Source organism: Cygnus olor, chromosome 1 (genome assembly GCF_009769625.2).
Source record: "Cygnus olor isolate bCygOlo1 chromosome 1, bCygOlo1.pri.v2, whole genome shotgun sequence".
In the NCBI taxonomy this organism is placed as follows: Eukaryota; Metazoa; Chordata; class Aves; order Anseriformes; family Anatidae; genus Cygnus; species Cygnus olor.
In genome coordinates, this window is record NC_049169.1 from 67,964,209 (window position 1) to 67,980,677 (window position 16,469).

At 38.7% G+C, this 16,469-nt stretch overlaps 1 protein-coding gene across 1 annotated transcript in view; it reads right to left on the reverse strand.

Annotated features, from left to right (window-relative positions):
• Nucleotides 1-16,469, reverse strand: part of LMO3 (LIM domain only 3) — a 112,849-nt gene that overhangs the window by 63,616 nt on the left and 32,764 nt on the right. The window lies entirely within an intron of this gene.

Below are 16,469 nucleotides of genomic sequence, written 5' to 3' on the forward strand. Positions count from 1 at the left end.
TCAGTGCAATGGTATGAGGGCCACACCTACAAAGCCCTGCCAGACTGGAGACCAGGATCAAGTTTCTCTTTTACAATTTCTTAATAACCTTTGTCATGCCATGCACTTTCTGCACATACTCTTTGAAAGACAAAACAAAAGGGCATCCATAAGTATGAAGTGTATCATTTATGTTCAAACCACTCCCTGTCAAGTCCCAAAGAGAAGACACAGTGTGCGAGGAGAAGGCGTACAGTTGCAAAGTTAAAATGCAATGTGGCTTGCTGTCTCTACAGAAACAACTGGAAATAAAGTTTGCCAAAGTATTTCAGAGGTTTAGGAATTAATCCTATTTTCAAAGGTCAGTTAAGAAATTACAGGTCTATCCATCCATTTTCAATGAAGTCTGGTCTCTGGAAGTCAACAGGAATACCCAGAGGATCTGGAACTAAGTGGCTACCTAAGTCCATATGGGGTCTGAGTCTAATTTGTCCCTTATTTATGGTTTGCCTCACTCTTTAAGAAAAGAATTTCCAACTTGCATTTCTTGTAAATGATGAGTTAACTGGGTATATACCTGAAGTATTTGTTTTGTCTCTAAGTACATCTCATTTTTAGCAACCACCCTCCTAACAAACATTAAAAATTTCTGCCTTATTTTTGCTTCTCTCACCCTGGTAGAGCATCATAATAAGTAGAAGAAGTAACCCGAAAGTTAAATTCTTTACCTCCTAAAGATTTAAAATCAGTAGTAAATGCAACTTTCAGTACAGAATGCAAAATAACAGTACTAGTTCAGGAAGAAAAAGTGAGTGCCTGAAAGGAGTCTTTCTGAACCCTATCACCAAGTGGAGCCCTCAGCTCTTAATTAAGTAGATAGTTAGTCCCTATCCTTCAGTGAATTCAGACTGTCTTCTGTGTAGGGGCCAAGACTAGCATCTGCAGGTTTCATGAGTAATCCGAGATAAATTAGCTAATAATGGCCAGATTCAAAGTTTTAATAGAGGTTAAGGGTTGGTGTGCACAACTGCTGGCTGGAACATAGCTACCAAAACGTAGGTCTCTGACAGACAGAAAGAGGATTTAAAGACCTTTTAGGTACCTAAAGCATTGCAGTTTTGAAGCCTACATCCTCCATGGAAGACTGAGCACAGAACCCCTTTGAGACTTAGCAGAAGTGCTTACACTCACAGCTCCCTTTGTGCCCTTTGGAGAAAGGAAACTGTGAGGGATTACATCCATTACATAAAAAAAAAAATAAAAAAAAATGGGGGCCAAAGATTTGGATTATGCTTAGAATTTGCTTTCATAAAATATCTTACAAGGGGACTGTATTGGCACCATCTTTAAGGATATAATGCCACCTACTGAATTACCACCATTGCAGCCTGGAGCTCGCAAGTTTTTCCCCAGGGGATTCAAAGTTACATGCTGATTCAGTGCTGACCCTGTCTAACATACAAGTTATGATAAGATCAGAGCCCTAGAAAGTGGGATGACTTTATACTATTTACCAATAATTAGCTGCATTTATTGATTCATTTCTGAAAGTTACTATTTTCAAGGACACCTTGCACTTCAGAAAAGAAAGATCTACAGCTAACTTTCATCTTATTCTAAGGGGACTCTATGACAACTACTTTGAAAGGTGTCCTATCCATCAACATACCAGATTTCTCCCATGGACTCAGATACTTCAAGAAAAATCAACAAGAATATTCTGCAGTAAGAACACAGAGTAGCAGAGTCAAGAACTCAGAGTTTGAAAATCCCAGGGTAACAGTTAAGAGCAAATGAGATTTATACAAGATTAATCCGTGCCCTTGTAGAAATGTACTGTAACATGTAGAAATGTACTGAAAGTAAGAACTCGCACTATTAGTTTAACTGCAGAAGAAGGCCTCATTCAGTTACCACACATTACAATATTTCTCTTGTTTTCCTTATTTAAGATAGCTCCTTCAAGCCCTACAATTAACGCAAAACCATGCTTATTTTTCCCATGTTATGGTGCTTACCAAAGTTAAGTCATTCACAAAGAAAAATTACTTCAGCCATTCAAAGTCCTTGTGAGAAAGGAGTCACCCTATCTCAAAAAAAGCTTAAAAACTGACTCTGCAACTTTCAACAGGGTTCATCCTCACTAGGTATCTAACATTCACAATTCCTTTTTAAACATTTGGTATCTCATGGTTCTTTTAATGTTGAAAGCACAGTTCCTATTCATTTCAGGTGGGAGTATTTGGTACCTGTGCCAACCTGACCCCAGATGCCTTTCATTCAGAATTCAAAAGCACAGAGCACACTGTAACTGTAAAAGGTGATAAAAGAGATGGAATCCTATTTATTTTTCAACTATAAATATTGAATACTTTGACCAGAAGACTATCCTTGCTTTTCTTTCTCCGATACCTTGTGTTAATCACTTTACATCTTTTGTAAGAGATGAGGTAGGGATCCTGTACACGCTAGCCTTTTCCCTCATATAGGTCATATTTTTTCCCAAGGTAAATTTCTCTCATGCAGTGAATGAGGCCTGTAATTAAAAGCACTATTGTGATTTGTATTCATAAAGGAATTGAATTGAAGTTGTATGTAAATGCAATATTACTGGTATTTCCTGTATAAAATACCAGTATGCTTTTCATCACAAATATTTTAATGTAGCTCTTCAACTAAAAAAAAAAAAAAGTCTAAAATAGAGAATCACTTTGACTTTGAGATCTCTTAAAGCAGCCTTGGGTTTCTTGACCATAGACCAGAACAAAGTGGGTGCTGTGGGCAGTTACATAGCTGGCAACATAATGCCTACTTTCCTGATAAAGTTTCACTTGTTGAGACCAACTTGGAACTCCTAAGTTTCATTTGTAATATTATCTTCCTTATATTTTCTCCTACTTATTCCTTTTCTGCTCATCTTTGACTACTGTCTTTTGCCTTAACTCGCCTGTCTCTTTGGTGCTGATTTGCTATTTCACTTTCATGTCCCGCAGCTCTTCTCTCCCTTTTACTTTATTTTCTCCCCCTGAAATGCTGTCTAGGTAGGCATAGGCGAGAAACACCAAGAGTTTGCTTTTGGGCCATGGGCATGACTACAGGGCAGCCTGAGTTGACAGGAGGAGGAAGAACAGGGAAAAGATTAGAGCATTTAAGCGGTAGCTGAATCTTGAGAAAATATGAAAGTTAAGCTCTGAAGTCTCTACTGATGCATATGAACCAGAATCCCTGGGAGGCTCTTAACTTTGCCAAATTTGGGCAGCTTTTCACAAGAATTCATAACCCTGACTTGATTTTTTTTTTTTATGTGACCTTTCATACCCTAGTCAAAAGAAAGGAGATCATAAGTCAAGATCATAAGTCGAGATTTTTTGTTCTTTTAATTTATTTAAAAAAAAAAGGCAACCAAAACCAACCAAAAAACGGATAAAACAACACGTTTTTCTCCTTTATATATATATATATACATATATATATATTTATTTTCTCAGAAATAGCTGAGTAGTTTTAACTGAAACTCAGAAAACAAAAAGGGAGAAAGGGAAGCCTGGGGCAGAATTCTGCTGTAGAAAATTTCAGTCCAGATTCTGAGAGTCTGGCAAAACTAGAAACAACTGAAAACAGAACTTTATAACAGAGCACATTAGGTACCTTTAAATTATAGACACCTGGAAAGTGGTGTGTACTGTTGTGGCTGCTTCATTGTCTCCAAGCCTGAATTAGTAATCTCAAGTAACTGACTTGACTTCTGAGATCTGCTGGGTTCATAACATTTTTTTTTTTTTTTGAAAATGAGGTTATTAGCTTATGCACTAAATACATATTGTGTCAATCTTTATGCACATATGAAGAAAAAAGGTCAGGGCTATGTACATTTAGAAAAGGACCCAGGCTAGGAAACCATCTTCCTTCTGAACCACCACTACTACTTCCTTTTGCAACCATGTGCATACGTGCAAGACTTCCTGTCCATTAATGCCCACACCTCTGAGTGCTTCCTGTCCACACCTTTGAGTAGTGTGTAAGGGTTTTGTGTCTGGTGTTTGTTATCAGCACCATTTTTTCTGGGTGCAGTCTGGAACATGCCCCCGAGGCTGAGTTTTGGAAAACTGGTCTTCATTCAAACTTCTGAGTGCTATGTCTCAGAGTCCCATGATGCAATATATCAGAAAAACCCTCAGAAACCTGAGAGTTTGCTGTCAGTCGCATGTGAAGTTTGTGAAGCTACTCTGGAATTTTAAATGCCTTCTGCTCAGGAACAAATGGGACTGGTAAAACCATGGAGTACTAATCAGAATAAGGTCACTGTATAAAGATTTGGTTGGAACATGAAATTTTAAGTAGAACCTGAACGCTTTTGTTTGAAGAGGTACTTCAGCGTAAGAGGTGGACAAACTGTGGATTAAGGCCGACATAAGTAAAAGGCTGTAATTCTACAATTCTACTATTAATTAGTTTCTACATAATTAAATATTTCTCATTTTGAACAGTGGCTGTGAGTCCCCTCTGTCCTTGGCAAAGTTTGAAATCTTATATTATGGCCTTGACTCTTCTCTGGTGCACTGCGAGTAAATATTAGGTGTTTGTTTTGTTGTTGTTGTATTTTTTTAACTTTCCCTGATGTGAATGGTGCTCTGAAAGTGAGGCTATTTACTTTGTTTATTGCGGGAGGTTGGATGATGATTAGAGGAACAATTAAGAGAGCTGAAATGCCTTTCGTCACTAAAATACATAAAAGCAAAGAATTGAAAACACTAGGAAACGTCCACATTTCTTAGACTTTGATGTTTGGCATCTTGGCAATCTGATACCAGTTTTGTAACTGTAGGTTATTAAACAAATTGTATTATTCCCAGCAGTTTATGAATGCTGATACATTTTCAATTGTCTAAACTTTACTAGGCAACATTAGATTAAGTTCTGTCTGTGAAAGGTAGATTTTGTATTAGTCAATAATGCCACACCTACAGCTGAAATCTCTGTAAGCCGTGATAATTTGTTGAACCTCAGGTAAATTGACCTGTGAGATACTAACCTGGGCTTTCCACCCAGTTCAGTGCTATATGTACACCAATTACGTGAGTGGCATAAACTCTTGTGACACCCAGCTCTTTCTCACTATTTCATATGATCTTGGCAAGAGTTTGAGACACGTGGAAGGCAGTAAAATAGTGAAGATTCAGACCAGACAGGAGCAACAGTAGTGAGAGTAAGGCTATGAGAAAGAATCAGATGTGTTCAGAAGTCACTCAGAGCCAAGAAGACCAAGTGGTGCTCCTTTTATTCTGGACATCACAAAATGCCTTTGAGAGATCCTTGAAATACACTTCTTGCAGGAAGTCTATTTGAACACTATACCAATTTTCCTGGATCCTAGGAATACCGAAAAAAAATCTGAGATGGTGCCCTTCTCTAGCCAAAAACTTTCTTTTCTCTTCCATACCGAGAAGGTGATAGTTTTCTAAGACCAAATGTCAGCATCTTCACCTTTTCCATTTTGAGACAAAACATATGCCAAATGTATATATCCTACACCTTAAAATGATTTAAACACTAATGCTAATGCAGATTATGACTATCTGTCTGTAGGATGTTATAAAGCACCGATGCTCTTTGCAAGATACTTGCTATTCAGAACTGAGTGAAAGTTATTGAAAAAAAGTATAAATTACTTCAGCTGGTCTTTTAACAGAGTATTTTTTAAGTATCTGTGTATTACCATAGGTATCATCTGCAGAGATGCATAAATGATCAAGCTTTTCTCTTAACAGAAAGGAAATGGTGATAGGGGGTTTCCATGAAGATTCTTTGATTTCAGAATTTATTCTCCCTGAGGTCCAAAATAGCCCAAATTTAACTTTCAGAACATGCTGCAGAGCTATTTTTTGCTGAGCTTTTGCTGAGGGTTGAAGAGCATGAGGCAGGCTGGGAATTTTTTTTTTTTTTTTGTGATTCTAGGTTGATTTGATTTATGTGGGCAGGGAGTTATTTCGACTGAGCAAGTAATTTTGTTTGTTATGAATATTTTTAATTAGTTATAAGCCCTCAACACTTTGGAATAAAGGCATTTTGTTTATGCTTTGGAAAAATGAATAGAATAGATTATATATTTAAGGCTTTTTTGTAATGTTTTACTCTTCTTTGTAATTGTGTGTAGTGAACAGATTATCTTTTATTTTATGATTCAGTTTTCCTTTAAGTGCTTATTCCCCTTTGCTGGCACATCAGAGAGAATCTGTTGAATTTAATTGGGCTCTCCTTAGGCTCACGATCTCACTTGCCAGGTCAGTTTTATAAAATTCTCTTACCTCTTTGGAAAAACGAAATGAGTTGTGGTTGTGGCTGAAACAATTCTGATCAGGTCTTCCAAATTCTGGGGGCTACTCCTTGGCATGGCAGCTTCATAGCTTCAAGAGCCCCATCCCTTGGCAGAGGAGCTGGAAAGATCAAGGCTCATGTCCTGAGCGAATGGATTTGGCACATCCCATTGAACACAACGTTCCCCAGAAATTTCAGATTTGCAAAATACTGATTAGTGGCTGCTTAGTAGAAAATTATCGCAAAGTGATCACAGTTAATTCTGACATGTTTTAAGAGAGGGAAATGCACAAATTAACAGAATATATGAAAAATATGATGCTGTCCATCCACCTCTTTTGGCCAACATGAGACTGTCCCTACCAGGCATAATTCAGTGCTCTGAATGAATTTAATGAATCAGTGATACTTCCATCACTACTAAGTCTGATTGTCTCTTCCCCTTTCTCCATACAGTCAGCTTCTCTTCTTGTGCTCATCCCGCTTAAACCATTTAAGTCAAAACAAATATGAAAATATTTCCCTTTAATTAGTGTTCATATTTAGATGGCACTTCTTTCACCTTTCAGTTGTCATTAATGTACATAAATATAAAAAGAGAATAAAAGTTAATATTCAGGCTCTTATGCTGAATTGTGCAATAAAGATATTGCTGGAAATGACTAACAGCAGTCTGGTGAAGTGGATGTACATAGCATTCAAGCTTAGGTGCCCATTTTTATGTTTATGTATGTGGGTGAGCTTTCTGGAAGCAACGAAATGACTTAGGAACTAGAACTCCTAAATTGGGATTTTTTTATTTTTTTTTCCCCAATTTTCTCACCCTACTTCTCATATAGACTGAACCCAAACTTCAAGTGTCAGCATTCTTAAACACTGGTAGCAGGGTGAGAAAGTCAGATTGCTGCTTTGTCAGTTAAACCATTATAGAAATTTAATGTATTTTTAAATTATATCTGTATCTGATAAGTGACCTCAAACATTTAAGGCTTCTTTTCTGATTCTACTTATTCTGTTCCTGGATTAGCTTTATTTCACCTTTGCAGACATCTGCAACTCAATTGTAGGAAGCCACACAAATTTTCTGTGTGCAAAAAAATAAGCATGGGGCAGTTAAATCAAAGAGGCCTAATTTCCAGAGAATCACATACAGAAATTTATTCAGGTAAGCTGGCAAGATTTTAGGACTAAAATTCCCAAGAATGGTTCTCTTGGGCTCTGTCTTTTAGGGTGAAATACTGTTTTAGAAAATGGCTTAGAGAAAGCACATTTTTGGGTGGTGATGGTAGAGAAAGAGAGTATGAGAGTCCCAAAATAATCATTTACAATGTAAACTTATTCAGAAAAGAGTTGTCCGCAGTCCCATCATACTAAACTATATGATATAATATTGGGGAGCAGCTTGTATCCTATGTTAGTTGCTGTAGGTGGGCTGGGCATAATGTTTGGAAAGGCTTCAGTGTCTAAAATACTGCCTCTTCCTTTTCAGCTCCTACAGACCAAAATTTGCTTTTGGAAATATGGGCAAGTCTTCTTCCCTGTGATGCCCTGGGAATTTGGGAATTGTGACATTTGCTGTGCCTTCACATGCAGGCTGGGCCAGAACTAAGATGAGTTATGCTGTGCAGAGCTCAAATATTTGAGTTTCGGCTAGTAGAGATTTATTTATATTTATGTTTGTTATTATTATTATTTTTTTTTTCTGGGCAATTTCCTAAATGTCTCCGGATATTATAGAAGCTGGATAAAATCATCAGGAGATCCTGCTTTGGATTATTTAATGCTCATAAAAGCTCACAGAAAATATTAATATGTGTACAAATATATCATTACATTAAGTAGACACCTGTAGAAAGAATGTAAATACATGAATTCATACATACCATGTAAAAATTAATCTGAAATTAGGGCAGAGAGAAAAATGAGAGAAATCCCTTTCCCCTTCCATTGAGAATAGGAACCTGATCTGACACATTTTCTTTCTTAAAAACACCATGTCTGATTTATTTCCCGTGACAAAAGAGGAAAGAACTCCATCAAATCTATCAGAATGAGACATTTTTAAGAGCACGTTTAAGTAAATGGGCTTCTGGGTATTCCCTGAAAGTGAAATAGCAAGGGTGGAGAGAAAAAAAAAAGGGGGGGAGGGGGAGGGAGTGATGCTTCTAAAAGCATCTTCTTATAGTTTTAATTTAGATGGGCTTTGGTGCTAATGATTCATTAGGTCATGCCCTTTAAATGGTCATGTCTTGAAAATGCCAACATTTTGAAGCAGACTTGAATATATTTCTCAGACATCAGATCTTGTACTTGTTATTAAGATGGTCTTTTTATTTTTTTTTAATTTAAGAACATCTTGTAAATTATGTACGCTGCAGAACTTTTGCAGTTTTGCTTTCTGCCTCTGGACTGACTGGGGGAGGTAGTAACACACTGAATTAATGTCGGTGTTTCATTACTTGGAGTAACGCTGTGGCGATGAGATATCTGCAAGGCTTGAAAAGATGAACATGAATTACCATTTCAAGTCCCAACTACTTACACAACACAGAGTAAAGCAGGAAAATCCTAGTGTGTGCAGGACTTTGAGGGATATAGGATAGAGGCTGATTGGTTACTATTCTTTCTTGAATTTCTGGTGTCTGCATAAGTGACAGCATAAGTTAGCAGTTTCCCTTGTTGCCTTAATGTCAAGTCTTATAGCTGTGTGGGAAAGGCAGCTAGCACTGCTTGCTTCCTTGCCATATTGGTCATATAGGTTTTATATTTGCTGATTATTTTTTTCTATATACCTGCAGCCCATGGGAGCTGTGGTCACGGGAGCACACTGTACTGGGTGCTGCACCAACCCAGAGCTCCTAAACCAGGTGCAGCAGTGGAGGCAGGTGAAGGGGACACGAAGGGGAAAGGTAACATCTTTGCACATGGATGTTTAATGTTGAGGGGTCCCTTGGGAAGAGTTTAAAGGAAGGAAGGTAATTGGCATGGCTTTGTGGGTTTTTGCAGTGAACTCTTTTAAAATCTATGCTGTGCTATGAGAAAAAACATACTATGACTGTCTGGAAATATAGCAAGTGGGTTGTAAAGTGTGACGTTATGACCTGACAGTAGAAAAATCATAGGAAAGGGTAAAACAAATATCTTGCTTCTTATACAGTAGAAAGGAGGAATCAGAGAACACAGTGTTAGAAATTACATGGGCCCATTCAAAACCAGTGGACTTTGGAAAGTGGACTTTTCAGCAGTGTTTTGAGTGAACATAAGGGGAATAAGTTTGCATTTTTCAAGGCCATGGGGAAGGCAGTTGCCTTAATTGTGAAGTAAGTTGCAGGAATGTATAAAAATGTAGATCTGAGGACTTTGAAGGAATTTAAATGTGGGGGTCTAGAGCTCTCTGTTGAAGATGACAACCAAGTTATTGGCCAGGCTGACAGGACCTTACTGAGAATAAGGAAAAAGCTGAGATTCTCAGTGCCTTCTTTACATCTGTCTTTAATAGTCAGACTAGTTATCCTTAGGGTAGTCAGCCTCCTGACCTGGAAGTCTGGGATGGAGAGCACAATAATCCCTCCATGATTCAGGTGGAAACAGTTAGAAACCGGCTACTCCACCTGGACTGTCACCAGTCCATGAGGCCAAATGGGATCCACCCAAGGGCACTGAGGGAGGTAGATGTGATTGTTGAGGTGCTTTCCATCATCTATCAGCAGTCATGATCAACTGGAGAGGTTCCAGATGACTGGGACTTGCTAATGTCACATCCATCTATCAGAAGGGTCATAAGGAGGATCCAGGGAATTACAGGCCTATCAGCCTGACCTCGATGCCAGAGAAGGTTATGGAACAAATCATCTTGAGTGCAAGACACACAACACATGCAAGACAACCAGACGATCAGGCCCAGCCAGCATGGGTTCATGAAAAGCAAGTCCTGCCTCACCAACCTCATCTCCTTCTATGACCAAGTAACCAACCTGGTGGATGATGGAAAGGCTGTTGATGCAGTCTACCTAGACTACAGCAAAGCCTATTACATGGTCTCCCATGGTATTCTCCTGGAGAATCTGGCAGCCCATGCCTTGGACAGGTACACTCTTTGCTGGGTTAAAAACTGGCTGGATGGCCAGGCCAAGAGAGTAGTGGGGAACAGAGAGAAATCCAGCTGGCGACTGGTCACCAGTAGCGTTCCCCAGAGGTTGGTGTTGGGGCCCATCCTCTTTAATATCTTTACTGATGATTTGGATGAAGGAATTGAGTGCACCCTCAGTAAGTTGGCAGACAACACCAAGTTGGGGGGAAATGTCAATCTGCTGGAGGGTAGGAAGGCCCTGCAGAGGGACCTGGACAGGTTGGATCGATGGGCAGAGGCCGGTGGGATGAGGTTCAACACGGCGAAGTGCCGGGTCCTGCGCTTTGGTCGTAACAACCCCATGTAGTGCTACAGTCTTGGGACAGAGTGGCTGCAAAGCTGTGCAGAGGAAATGGATCTGGGTGTTCTGATTGATGCTCGCCTGAACGTGAGCTGGCAGTGTGCCCAGGTGGCCAAGAAGGCCAACAGCATCCTGGCTTGTATCAGGAATAGTGTAGCCAGCAGGAGCGGGGAGGTGATCGTTCCCCCGTACTCAGCTCTGGTGAGGCAGCACCTCGAGTACTGTGTTCACCTTTGGGGCCCTCAGTACACGAAGGCCATCGAGGTGCTGAAGTGTGTCCAGAGAAGGGCTATGAAGCTGGTGAAGGGCCTGGAACACAAGTCCTATGAGGAGCGACTGAGGGAACTGGGATTATTTAGCCTGGAGAAGAGGAGGGTCAGGAGAGACCTTATTGCTGTCTACAGCTACCTGAAAGTAAGTTGTGGGGAGCTGGGGGTCGGCCTCTTCGTGCAGGTAACTAGTGATAGGACTAGAGGGAATGGCCTCAAGTTGCGCCAGGGGAGGTTTAGGTTGTAAATTAGGAGACATTTCTTCTCAGAAAGAGTTGTCAAGCATTGGAATGGTTTGCCCAGGGTGGTGGTGTAGTCACAGTCTCTGGGGGTGTTTAAGGAAATGTTTGATGTGATACTTAGGGACATGGTTGAGTGGGTAATATTGGTGGTGGGGGTGGTTGGACCAGATGATCTTGAAGATCTTTTCCAACATTTATGATTCTGTGACCATGATAGTGTTCACAGTGATTGATTGCAAAGGGAGGTATTGAGTCTGAATTGGTAATGAGACACTCATAAGAAGTAGACACACAGATACTAACTCAGGTTGGAGATGAGAACTCAGGAAAACAGGGATTTGTGAACTGCTCAGGCAGTGCATTTGTTTAAAGGTTACTTAGAGGAAAAATTCACTTTCACTGGACTGGACTAAAACAAAAAATCCTGGGTGAAGGGTGATTCATATTGAATACTGAGTGGAAAAAAGCCTGGCACAGAAAAGTTATCAGTTGCCATCATGATGGTCAGTTCTCTAAATTCTTTAACAATGATCCTAATCTGGGGAACGATCTCTTAATATGTTCTTCAGGAGTCTGGCTGCCAACACCGCCTTTGAAACTGAAAGCCTAAATGGAATTGATAAAAAATGAGACAGAGTAGAAAGTACAAAAAATCACTCATCCCCCTCCTCCCTGTTTTATATTTTATTTTTTATTATTCTGAGAATGGAAAAAGGGAAAACCTCAATAGGACAGATTAAAGAGAAAAATCATTTCAGGTGACAAATGCAAAAATTCAATTAAGTTGTGATGTTAAACATTAAGAGGTCAGCTGAGATTATTAAAAACTAAATCAAACTATACATGCAAGATGAAATAAAAACTCAAGAACTTCATCTGAAAGTCCTTTCCAGAAGGATATTAATGTGAGTCAGGGTTGAAGCTACTGAAGTGAAGAAATTATTTAGATTTAACCTTTTCTTCTGGTTATTATTTGTATACGCCAAGTGTAGTCTTATCTTCACATAGCTTTTATACATGTCTGTTTCAGCATATGGATAACCTGTGAACTGATGACAGTGAGCTTGGTTTCAAGTTATTTCTATTTGGTTATGGTATAGGAGCAATTTTGTTGTTGTTGTTGAGAGTTGATTTTAAGCTTTGTAATTAAATTTTCTGTCAAAATTTTCATGATTAAAAATTCTGATTTTTTTTCTGTACAAATATTTTGTGAGCATTTATCTTTAAAATCACTTGTTAAAGTCTTTGTATATAAGGGCTGGCTTTGCTATCAAAGACATGCTAAGAAAGTTCAAATGAAAGTTTCCAAATAGATTTATCCTTTACTTGCTCATCTTCTGCCCTTAGCATGACACTTACAAATCAGAAAGTACACGAGTTAATGTTGTTTAGTTCTCTTTAGTAAAACATAATATTAGAGCTGAATGCTAGCAGTTGGTGGCTTTTCCTTTTAATCTCTTAATGAATATCATGTTTGGACTTCAAACTTTTCCTTCTCTTTTTTTCTTCACTGTTTTCCTTCCTTTGTACCTCCAAAACTTTTATTCAGCCTATTTAGTCCTGTCCTTATTTTCAGTCTTACATTAGCAATGAGTAAGAATAGATGCCATAACACTGATGAGGAGAAGGTCTTTTGGTTTGCTTCTGCAAATAATTATTCTCCTGTGTGCCTACTTATTCTGCACGTAATTCCATTTAAAGAATAAATTATGAAACTCCTGCAATACTTAGACTTTGTGAAACATACCTTGAGAGGGTATTTAGGAGACTCAGTAGAAGCTGGCCTTTTCAAAAGGTGGAGCAAAACTGGGTATAGCTAAAGATCAAACACTATTCTGCTTTTTCAAGGGTACAGTAACCTTTAAAAAAGCCCAACCCGCATTAAAAACGTCATCCATAGGTTCACTCTGTGTTATGAGCAGTCTAGTTTCATTAAAGCAACAAGGTTGTTTCACTGACAGTAAAATCTCTCTTATGACATTAGTAGGCCTCTTGCATGGTCTCTTGCTTTATTGGAGATATTTCTACGAAATGCAGGTGTCTAATGTAAAACAGCGAAGATGTTTCAAGGTATTCCGATGACAGTGGTAACTGATTCCCAGGGTGCACTAGATACTTGGCGTTTTACTATATTAAACAGCTTCAGTTACTTTACAGACCTCAGCAAATGCATGAAATGGCCTTTGCATTAATTTTACACTAATGGGAGACGTGTATTTGGAGCTTTAGATATAATCATTTTAGATCCTATAATTGTAATGATTGCACAATATAGAATTGCAAAGTAGATAAACATCAGAAGCAAATGAGTCTATTACCATGTTCTTCCAAATAAAATGGCAGATTTCAAAAACTCTTCATAATGGAAGTTTATTACTTGGCTAGTGCTCATTTAAAGACTGGAACCCCATAAGAGCGTGTGAGTACCAGTGCGATCACAGAGTTAGGGATCTAAGTTGTGTGAGGGATCTTCTTGTTAGAAGGGGAATCTTTTGTGATTATCAAAGTGAGATTTTTTGAAAGCATAAAGTATTGACCTACTGTCACTGATTTCAGTGGGAATAGAGTGGGAAAGACTGCTTTTGAAAGTGGAATCATTAATTTTAAATATATTGAATGATTAAGAATTAGGGCTATCTCAGTAGTAGTAAACACTTGGCTTTTATATTTTCATGATGCCCCTGTAAAGTACAGAATGTAATCAAGTCAGTGCTAAACAGTGGTTCCTAACATATGGCCAGTCTCTAGAGGTAACTCAAACATTAGGAATTAGTATGTTTTGTCACAATTTTATTTTCAGAGTGTACAGTTTAATTAAAATAGGTAGCAGTGAAACAGTCAGCTGTTTAAACATCAGCAAGATACATCAGGCTTTAAACTGGCTGAAGTTTATACTGGCATGCATTTTGACAAATTTAGCTAGTGAACATTTCAGGAACAGTTAAGTTACTTAAAAATGTAAGTCTGTGACTTTGAATTAATTAACTAGACACATTTTTTTTAAATTGCCCAGCTACTTGAAGCTGGCATAACCCACTAGTTGTGTATGTTACTGTTATCTATCATGTATATTTATCCTATAGCAAAATGAATTCATTGTCTGGTGATATTGCTGGGAGTTTATATTGCCTTCTTTACCACTGAGAATTAACTGGTTCTGTGACTCAGCTACCTGATCTGGGAAACAGAGAGGCAAGGAGCTTAGATCCATAGTCAGATATACAAACAAGTGGTCTGAGATTTTGCTTTTGGTACCAAAAGGAGCTGGACTTGGATAAAAGTGAATGTCTCAATAGTATAAGGTTTGTGTCTGCACACAGAGTACCATTTCATACATGACATACAGCCATATATTGCTATGCATACATCTGTACATCTACATATATGTAGGCTCTTATGAATACAATTAATGAAATTTCATATATAGAAAAAAAGCATTTTTAAGCATGCTTAAAAATTTTAAGTTTAGAGTATTTTAGGTGCTTTTTGGGGGGGAGGGGAGGGGGAGTTGGGGAGAGTATTCTCAGTGGACTAGGATTTCCAATATGAAATTTACCGGCAGTGTAAATAACTATTCCCAGCACAACTTTAGACTTAGAATTTAATGTCATAACACAAGCGCTTCTCCCCTCTTTTTGTGGACATTTTATTTTCCCGTATCATGAACTTCTAAGGCTTGATTTTTTCAGAAAAGCAGAGCATCCACAACTCCAGATGAAGTCAGTGGTAATATGGAGGCTTAACACTACTGAAAATCAGGCTAATTTCTGTTTCTAAAGTATTGGTTTCAAGTAAATTTCTATACAGATATATTTTAATAATTGGGCAGATTAAATTAAGCTTTTTCAGAATGTCTCTATTAGGCAGCTATGAGACTTTTAACAGAAGCAGCAGAATCTTCTTGATATCTTCTCCATTTGAATTGTCCCTTTTTTCCTCCATATGCCTGACTATACAACCATAAATTGAGTAAAAACTCCCATTTTACTTCATTGGGTTATTGAATGTCAAGCCTGTTTGCTAAAGATTGTAAAAGATGAAGGTAATATCTGTATTTAAATAAATCCTCTCTTGCCTTTCCCTTGCTTTTCCCTTCTGCAATTGACCAGCTTCACGAGACAAGGAAGAAGATATGAACACATCTTTTAATTTTCTTTGGAAGTTGCATTTCCGAGAAGGAAGTCTGCGAGGATGGCCTGCATCAAGTGTGACAGTCTGTTGCTAGAGCAAGAGCATGGGTGAGGTTCAGGAGAGCATGGGATTGCCTGTCATGGTATGGGGAACTTCCGTGCCAGGTTTTCTCTGTCTGTGTGTCCCATTAAGGACAAGGGGTGCATCAGCTTTCCCTGATAAGCTGTTCTTGGCTACATAAGCTGAACATAAGCTGAACATAAGCTGAAACAGTACTGCGGCACACCAAAATTAATAAAGGTGTATCCTGAATGTCGCCTCACACATTCTTAGCTTCCTCTTCTTCCTTACAACTAATGGGACCCATATTCTCAAGCGTAGCTCAGCTGTGTCCCTGCAGTAAGGTTGGAGCAGAACTATATTACAGGAAACATGAATCTGCACACATGTTTTGTTTTAATAGATGTACTTTTTAACCTGCGGATTTTATAGAACTACATATCTGTATTTTTATAGCATCCACATGACCTTTGAGATAAAAAGAGGTCTTTTCTTTTAACTGCCAAGTTCACAACTGCTCTGATAGCTTCTCAGATAAAAAAACAGTGATGACCATGGTGTAAATGTTGAGATAGTTGCTATAGGTAGATAGATAGACTGAACTTTAAAAATTCATCTCCTGTCTGTCACCATACCCTACGCTGGTAAGAGAATGCAATATTTAATATCATACTGTACTTTTCTAAAATCCCTCAGCTCAGCCATTTTTGTTATTATATTGCAATTTTAAATTTGTTGAATATAAGTGACTCCATTCACATGTAACTCAAGAGAGCCTCCTCCCTGGGAGCTGGAGACAGACTCTACCACCAAAAACAATGCTGTTGGGTGACTCCTGTCCTTTGTTGCTCCTCAGCATCTTGGGTCTCCCCATGGGCTGGGAGGAGAAGGCAGGTGAGCATGGTGCATGCTGCTGGGGGTTGCGCTCACATCGCTGAACTGCAAGGGAAAGCAGTGGGAGTGCAGTCTGCAGTGGAGGGGTGGTGCTGGGGATCCACTGATACACCTGCACATGGAAAACATGGGCATGTGTGGGGGCAGTG